General features: G+C 45.6%; 1 pseudogene; it reads left to right on the forward strand.

Moving 5' to 3' along the window:
• Window positions 1-1,914: 1,914 nt before the first annotated feature.
• On the forward strand, window positions 1,915-2,033 carry LOC134937414 (5S ribosomal RNA; annotated as a pseudogene).
• The last annotated feature ends 7,061 nt before the right edge of the window (window positions 2,034-9,094 follow it).

A 9,094-nucleotide genomic window follows, 5' to 3' on the forward strand; every position in this document is an offset into this window, starting at 1 on the left:
CTGCGTTTGACGGCATGGCGGTTGAACGCCGGATCCTAGCGAAAAAAGGCATTCCGAATGAAGTTATTCCTACGCTGATAAAGGCTAGGAAGGACGTGACAGCAAAGCATTATCACCGTATATGGCGAAAATATGTTGCTTGGTGTGAGGCCAGGACGGCCCCTACAGAGGAATTCCAGCTGGGTCGATTCCTGCACTTCCTACAGTCAGGAGTGTCTATGGGCCTAAAATTAGGGTCCATAAGGGTCCAGATTTCGGCCCTATCCATTTTCTTTCAAAAAGAACTGGCTTCACTGCCTGAGGTTCAGACGTTTGTTAAGGGAGTGCTGCATATTCAGCCCCCTTTTGTGCCACCAGTGGCACCTTGGGATCTTAACGTTGTGTTGGATTTCCTGAAATCCCACTGGTTTGAGCCACTTAAGACCGTGGAACTAAAGTATCACACGTGGAAAGTGGTCATGCTGTTGGCCTTAGCATCGGCTAGGCGTGTGTCAGAATTGGCGGCTTTGTCATGTAAAAGCCCATATCTGATCTTCCATATGGACAGGGCAGAATTGAGGACTCGTCCCCAATTTCTCCCAAAGGTGGTGTCCTCGTTTCATTTGAACCAACCTATTGTGGTGCCTGCGGCTACTCGGGACTTGGAGGACTCCAAGTTGCTGGACGTAGTCAGGGCTTTGAAAATATATGTTTCCAGAACGGCTGGAGTCAGGAAGACTGACTCGCTGTTTATCTTGCATGCCCCCAACAAGCTGGATCTGTAATACGATTCAGCAGGCTCATTCTGCGGCTGGATTGCCGCATCCAAAATCAGTAAAAGCCCATTCCACAAGGAAGGTGGGCTCTTCTTGGGCGGCTGCCCGAGGGGTCTCGGCTTTACAGCTTTGCCGAGAGGCTACTTGGTCGGGTTCAAACACATTTGCAAAGTTCTACAAGTTTGATACCCTGGCTGAGGAGGACCTTGTGTTTGCTCATTCGGTGCTGCAGAGTCATCCGCACTCTCCCGCCCGTTTGGGAGCTTTGGTATAATCCCCATGGTCCTTACGGAGTTCCCAGCATCCACTAGGACGTCAGAGAAAATAAGAATTTACTCACCGGTAATTCTATTTCTTGTAGTCCGTAGTGGATGCTGGGCGCCCGTCCCAAGTCGGACTTTCTGCAATACGTGTATATAGTTATTGCTTAACTAAGGGTTATTGTTATGAGCCATCCGTTGAGTGAGGCTCAGTTGTTGTTCATACTGTTAACTGGGTAAGGTTATCACAAGTTGTACGGCGTGATTGGTGTGGCTGGTATGAGTCTTACCCTGGATTCAAAATTTCCTTTCCTTGTAATGTCAGCTCTTCCGGGCACAGTTTCCCTAACTGAGGTCTGGAGGAGGGGCATAGAGGGAGGAGCCAGTGCACACCAGATAGTACCTAATCTTTTCTTTAGAGTGCCCAGTCTCCTGCGGAGCCCGTCTATTCCCCATAGTCCTTACGGAGTTCCCAGCATCCACTACGGACTACGAGAAATAGAATTACCGGTGAGTAAATTCTTATTTTTTCTACACACAATCCCTTTTTATTAGTGGCCTGTCTCTCTATTAATCAGATGTAAATCTAGCACAAGCTATAAGACATGATATCCTGATCTGGCCCACAAGGGTGCTTTTTTCTGAGTGTGCAATAAGCCATAATAAACTCCTTCATACCATACCCTCATAGTGTATCAGGCTAATACCTGATATAATCCCTAAATACAGATTCTCTGTACTTACTTACTCTTACCTATTTCTTATATCAGCAGACTCTCATCTATGATTCACAGGTTAACCCTGCGTCTAACGTAGAAAGCAGATCCGCATTTTGTGTCTTTATCTTGAATTCTTTAATAGGTGCACTCTCATTGGCGAGTCAACCAATTGTGTCAACAAATTACTACCATACCCCACCGACAGAGCCCGATCTCGTCCGATCTTGGAAGCAAAACGGTGGTGGGCTGGGTTAGTATCTGTGAGGGGGACCCCCAGAGAATACCTGGTGTTGTAATTAATGACCCATTTTGACTAGATGCCAACAGCAGGATCACCACTTTCTCTTCTCCCTTTTCTTTTTTTCTTTTCTTAGATAACTAATAAAAATCAGTGAAATTTATTATCCACAATCACGGGGTAATACAGAAGGTACCCCTACGCACACACATTGTTATTAGGATCTATACTCCTGATAATATCAGTCCGGTCGACCATGACCCATTGAGGTCTCATTAAAACAAGCCTCGCTTGTGCTGATTGGTTAGGTCTCGGATGTAGAGTCATAGTGTCTACATCCCCCTACAAGTCTTTTGGTGACAGATTAACCAGAACATTTCCAATTTTCTAATTTTGTATTTGCTGATATCCACCCGATTTGTGGTTTATATCCAATACAAGTGAAATAAGCACAATTGTGTATACGAGTATATTCTTATTAGTGGTGGATTATGAGAGTGTGGATTTATTTTATTAATGAGCTAATAAAAGTTATGTTTTAATCTTTAGTCATATAACTAATTAAATACAAGAGTGCACCCACACAAGAGTCTTCTGTAAAGTCGTTTTCTCTCTAGTTTCTCTCTGACTCTGGGTGCACCACCAGGTACAAATTAATAGGAAGTATTCCTGTATATAAATATAATTCTGGTTACATATAACATTGTTTGAATTTTTGAGACTGGTGCGGAGTCACACCCTTGTTTGCAGAACAGGGAGATGTGTCAGGAACTAAACAAAACACAAGAAGACCTCAGGGGGGATGGGAAAAATATAGGGGGAATAACAGGAGACAAGCAGAAAACAGGGAAATCCAGGGAGATGGGATAAAAGAGAATAAAAAAAGGCAAAATGGACACATACTGTACACAAAATAACAGTGAGTGCCAGATAACAGTTGTAGGTGTGTTTATATAACGTCTGGTAAATTTTAATTTCGGACAAAAGCATGCTCCCAACTGTTGTTTCATCGCTAGTGCACAGCTTAAAAAGGTAAGACACCCTATTATAGTCTTCTGTCATATATATATCTATATAGAGAGAGAGAAAGAAAGAAAGAAAGAAAGAAAGAAAGAAAGAAAGAAAGAAAGAAAGAAAGAAAGAAAGAAAGAAAGAAAGAAAGAAAGAAAAAGAAAGAAAGAAAGAAAGAAAGAAAGAAAGAAAGAAAGAAAGAAAGAAAGAAAGAAAGAAAGAAAGAAAGAAAGAAAGAAAATATAGTAACAGGAGTTCGTGAAATAAGGACTTGTGAGGCAGGTCTTCTGGTAAAACACAGTGTCTTTTTCTGTTTAACTTCACAGTGGCAAGCTATCACAATACAACTCAGACTACTCCAGTGGTTCTCAGACTGTGTGCCGTGGCATCCTGGGGTGCCTCAGGACACTTGCAGGGGTGCATTGGATTGATAGTCCAGGACCAATTCAAATTATTTATGGTCAATGTAATAGGCAAAAGCAGTGCTGGTGGCTGCTAATTATAAAATATGTGGACAAACAGAAGCATATTTTGTGCCCCACCACATAACTGAACCTAAGGATGACATATAAACACAATTTACTTCATTTAATATTTCTTTCTAAATTTCTTAGTAGTAAATTTCGACCTAGGGGTAATTCAATTCTGGCCAAGACCCTCCACCAAGAAACAGATGAGAACTTTCCTAGGATTGGTAGGCTATTACCACCGATTAATTTAAAATTTTGTATCCAGAATATTACCCCTGAGGCAGACCCTTAAGAAGACTCAACTGGAGAAAATTGTCTGGACCAAAACAATTGAAGAGACACCTGGAAAGGTGTTTCTAAAGGCTGATTGGGCTCGGCTGTCACAAAGAGAAAACTGCCCTTCCTCAAGCTTGAAAAAGCGAAAGGGGGGAATATGTGTTGAGAGGGCTTGTGTCTCATCACAATTGCCTACATTCTGGTGGGATTAGCTCCCTCCAAGGGAGAAGAAAATAATACCTGCACATTCTGCAGCTGCAGTAGGGATTTGGAACTTCAGATTTTGTGGACTGCCCAGATCCAACAGGAACTCATTACTGAGAATAGGAAGAGTTTAAAACTCCCATTCACCCAGAGTTCTGTGCACTGATGCCTGTTAGAGGTCAGTGATTAGGATACAGTTTATAAATACAGATTATTCTGCTAGCCCAGCTTCCTGTTTCAGTTGTCTGGTAATTGTAGCCCCCGACAGTAATAGGTATCAGAGAGGAGGCATTGGAGAAGGTGGGGTGTGTGTGTGTGTGTGTGTGTGTGTGTGTGTGGGGGGGGGGGGGGTGTTTCCCCTCCTATCCTTTGACCGGAAAGTCTCCTTCCTGTTACTGCCCTTAGTAAGCTGGCATACTTTAATGAGTCACTGTGACTGATTATTGGTACTGCTACTGCCACCGGCTTCGGTACCCTTCAGTGCGATGGGCACCAGTGCAATACATCCACAGCACCACCAATAATTCCGCCCCTAACTCTCCCAGACTAACCATGTAGTTAGAGCAGAATGCTGGACTGCTCTCACTGCAGCGTTCACAGCAGCAGCTTGTTGATAGCACTCTCTTCACTGGAAGGGATGCCCGCAGATTCAGTACTGCCTGTCCGCAGATGGCACTCCTAGGTGTTTCTCCCTGACGGTCGGCGTTCCCTGACGGTTGGCGCTCCTGGCGAGGGCTAGATACGCCCATGTCCCTGGGTCACTTATAGCTCTCTCTCCCCTCCTACCTCTCCTCTGGTAGGGAAGTTCCGTTGGTAGCTCATGAAACCTGATACTCCTGTGTCTCTGCCTGCACTGCATACTGTCCTGCTTGTATTCTGGCTGCCTGGTTCTGCTGTTGCACAACAGAAAGAGCTAATATCTGTGCTTAAGCCAGGGGACCCCCTGACAGAGGAGTCCTGGGGTACAGTATACAGTATATATTAAAAATTATATATATATATATACACACACACAGACCATTAAAGAAGAGTGGTGGCATATTAGCAATAGATATACCACTCTTTGTGTGCGGTCACGCTTTGATATATGCACACATTGGTGTGCGTTGTGACGCTTAAGGCCAAGTGCGTTCAACCACCCAAGGCATGTGTATATCCGAGCACGACCGCACACCCAAGATTGGTATATCTATCTTATAAAATGGTCCCTGTTGTGAGAAAATAGTCATATGTGGAGATAATGGTGGTAATTCAGAGTTGATCGCAGTCAGCAATTTTTTGCTGCTGGTGCGATCAACTAGTCCACGCCTATGGGGGAGTGTATTTTAGCTTAGCAGGTCTGCGAACGCTTGTGCAGCCCTGCTAAGCTAAAAAAGTTTTGTGCAAAAGAATACTAGCCCTAGACCTACTTACCCTGTGCGACGGCTTCAGCGATGCAGGTCCTGGCTTTGACGTCAGACATCCGGCCTCCGTTCTTCTGACCACGCCTGCGTTTTTTAAACCGCCTCCCGAAAACGGCCGCCAATGGTCTGGTGACGCCCAGGAATGCCTTCTTTCTGTCAATCTTCTTTCGGCCGCTGCTGCGACCGCTTGCTTCGTAATCCGCGTCGTAACCCGGCGACCCCTGTTGCCGGGCAACGACGCACATGCGCAGTGCGCATTCCAGACCCATGCGCACCGCAGCAACAAACCGATGCGTGCAAACGGGTCGGAATGACCCCCAATGTAGGGTGAAACAAATGTTTGCTGATTCTGAAGTGGCTACTCACTGATGTCCTGTTCAATTTTTTTGCATAGATCCTCATAGTACAAGTCATGTTTCATGAGGTCTGATGATAAATCATTTGAGTTATGTGGTAAATTTTACATTTTGGAAAATAATTCTGTCAGAAATATCTGTCAGTGAGGCAGTGATGTGCTACTTTCCTGTGAACAGTGTCTCTGTGAGAGCTATTATTGTTTAAACTTGTGAAGTGATGCTGCTGCGACAGAGAGTTGTTCATTACAAAGAGACAGAGAGATATTCATTACAGAGTGGACAAGGGTGGGTTCAGAAAGTTCTTGATAGATAAGGGGATGTGTATTTCAAGGGTGGCAATGAGGGAGATATGAGAGTAGCAACGAGATAAATATGAGGAAGGCAATAAGTGGTAACTGTAGGGGAACTGGATCCCGTTTCTTGGGGTAGATGGCAGCAGGCAGCAGCTGAGAAATCATACAAGTCCAGTTTTTATGGTGCAAATGGCCACAACCAGTTTTATTAAACAGAAAATAAAACAAACATCAAAAGAAAATACCTTGCCTGTCCGGCACTAACTAAACACAAGACGTTCCTAACTGTCTCTAAACAAAAACCACAGAGTTTTTCAGTCAACACTGTATGGCTCACTTGTATAAGGAAGCGTATTTGTCTCACAGAGATCCTGCAGTCTTCCCAGGCAGTCTGCCCCCACTAATCAGGCTAGCAGCCCTATAACACTCTTTCTCTAACGTCCTAGTGGATGCTGGGGACTCCATAAGGACCATGGGGAATAGACGGGCTCCGCAGGAGACATGGGCACTTTAAGAAAGAATTTAGATTCTGGTGTGCTCTGGCTCCTCCCTCTATGTCCCTCCTCCAGACCTCAGTTAGTTTGAATCTGTGCCCGGACGAGCTGGGTGCTGTTCAGTGAGCTCTCCTGAGCTTGCTGTAAGAAAGTATTTTGTTAGGTTTTTTATTTTCAGGGAGCTCTGCTGGCAACAGACTCCCTGCATCGTGGGACTGAGGGGAGAGAAGTAGCCCTACTCTCTGAAGCTAGGTCCTGCTTCTTAGGCTACTGGACACCATTAGCTCCAGAGGGATCGTACACAGGATCTCACCCTCGTCGTCCGATCCCAGAGCCGCGCCGCCGTCCACCTCGCAGAGCAGGAAGACAGAAGCCGGGTGAGTATGAGAAGCAAGAAGACTTCGAAATCGGCGGCAGAAGACTCCGTTCTTCACATGAGGTAACGCACAGCACTGCAGCTGTGCGCCATTGCTCCAAACACACCTCACATACTCCGGTCACTGTAAGGGTGCAGGGCGCAGGGGGGGAAGGGGGGCGCCCTGGGCAGCATATGGACCTCTTTTGGCAAAAGTACACATATATACAGTTGGGCACTGTATATATGTATGAGCCCCCGCCAAGAAAATGTATATTTAAGCGGGACAGAAGCCCGCCGTCGAGGGGGCGGGGCTTCTTCCTCAGCACTCACCAGCGCCATGTTTTTTCTCCACAGCACAGCTGAGAGGAAGCTCCCCAGCCTCTCCCCTGCAGATACACGGTAGAAGAGGGTAAAAAAGGAGGGGGGGGGGGGGCACATAATTAGGCGCAAAAATCAATATAAACAGCAGCTACTGGGTTAACATTAAGTTACTGTGTTATTCCTGGGTTAATAGCGCTGGGGTGTGTGCTGGCATACTCTCTCTCTGTCTCTCCAAAGGGCCTTGTGGGGGAATTGTCTTCAGATGAGCATTCCCTGAGTGTGTGGTGTGTCAGTACGTGTGTGTCGACATGTCTGAGGTAAAAGGCTCCCCTAAGGAGGAGATGGAGCAAATGTGTGTGTGAGGGGTGTCTCCGTCGACAACGCCGACACCTGTTTGGATATGTGTAATTAAGTGCTAAGGTGAATTTATTGCACAAAAGATTAGAGAACAGACAGGGAATCTACCCATGTCTGTCCCTATGTCGCAGAGACCTTCAGAGTCTCTCAATGCTCACTATCCAAAATAATAGACACTGATATCGACACGGAGTCTGACTCCAGTGTCGACTACGATAATGCAAAGTTACAGCCAAAATGGCAGGAAAGTATTCAAGATATGTTTATTGTAATAAAAGATGATTTGCATATCACTGATGACTCATCTGTCCCTGACACAAGGGTACACATGTTTAAGGGGAAGAAAGCTGAGGTAAATTTCCCTCCTCTCATGATGAAAAAGAGCGGGAATCTCCAGACAAGAGACTGCAGTTTCCCACAAAGAATTCTCAGGGAGTATCCTTTCCCTACTAGGGCCAGGATACGATGGAAATCTTCCCCTAGGGTGTCACGTTTGCCCAAAAGGTAGCCCTGACTTAACAGCTATCCTCAGGGATCCTGCAGATAGCGTGCACATTCTGGTACACTACTCAGACCGGCGATTGTGTCGGCATGGGTTTATAGCGCTGTAGCAGCGTGGACAGGTACCTTATCAGCAGAGATTGAGACCCTATTATATATATATATATATATATGTATAGATATATATATTAAAGATGCTGTGTTAAGATATATATATATAGATATATATATATATATAAAACATGCCCAAAGAGACATTAGTCTACTGGTTTCTAGAGTCAACGCTATGTCGATTTCTGCTTGACGTGTCCTGTAGAATATGCAATGGACAGGTGATGCCGACTTAAGAGGCATATGGAAGGCTGAGGATTGTATGGAGAAGGGATCTCGGACCTGGTCTCCACAGCTATAGCTGGTAATTCTGATCTTTTGCCTTATATTCCTGCACAGCCTAGGAAAGCACGACATTATCAAATGCAGCCTTTCGATCACAAAGAAACAAGAAAGTCCGAGGTGCGTCCTTTCTTGCCAGAGGCAGGGGCAGAGGAAAGAAGCTGCACAACACAGCTAGTTCCCAGGAACAGAAGTCCTCCCCGGCCTCTACAAAATCCACCGCATGTCGCTGGGGCTCCACAGGCGGAGCTAAGCCCGGTGGGGGCACGTCTTCGTAATTTCAGCCACAAGTGGGTTCACTCCCTGTTGGATCCCTGGGCAATAGATATTGTGTCTCAGGGATACAAGCTGGACTTTGAGGAGATGCCCCCTCACCGACGGCCCTGCCGGCTTCCCCCCACGAGAGGGAAATAGTGTTACCTGCAATTCACAAATTGTATCTTCAACAGGTGGTGGTCAAGGTTCCCCTCCTTCAACAAGGAAGGGGTTATTATTCGACCATGTTGTAGTCCCAAAACCGGACGGTTCGGTCAGACCCATATTGAATTTAAAATCGCTGAACATATACCTGAAAAGGTTCAAGTTCAAGATGGAATCGCTAAGAGCGGTCATCGCAAGCCTGAAAGGGGGAGATTTTATGGTGTCTCTGGACATAAAGGATGCATACCTTCATGTCCCCATTTAT

Source organism: Pseudophryne corroboree, chromosome 6 (genome assembly GCF_028390025.1).
Source record: "Pseudophryne corroboree isolate aPseCor3 chromosome 6, aPseCor3.hap2, whole genome shotgun sequence".
Lineage (NCBI taxonomy): Eukaryota > Metazoa > Chordata > Amphibia > Anura > Myobatrachidae > Pseudophryne > Pseudophryne corroboree.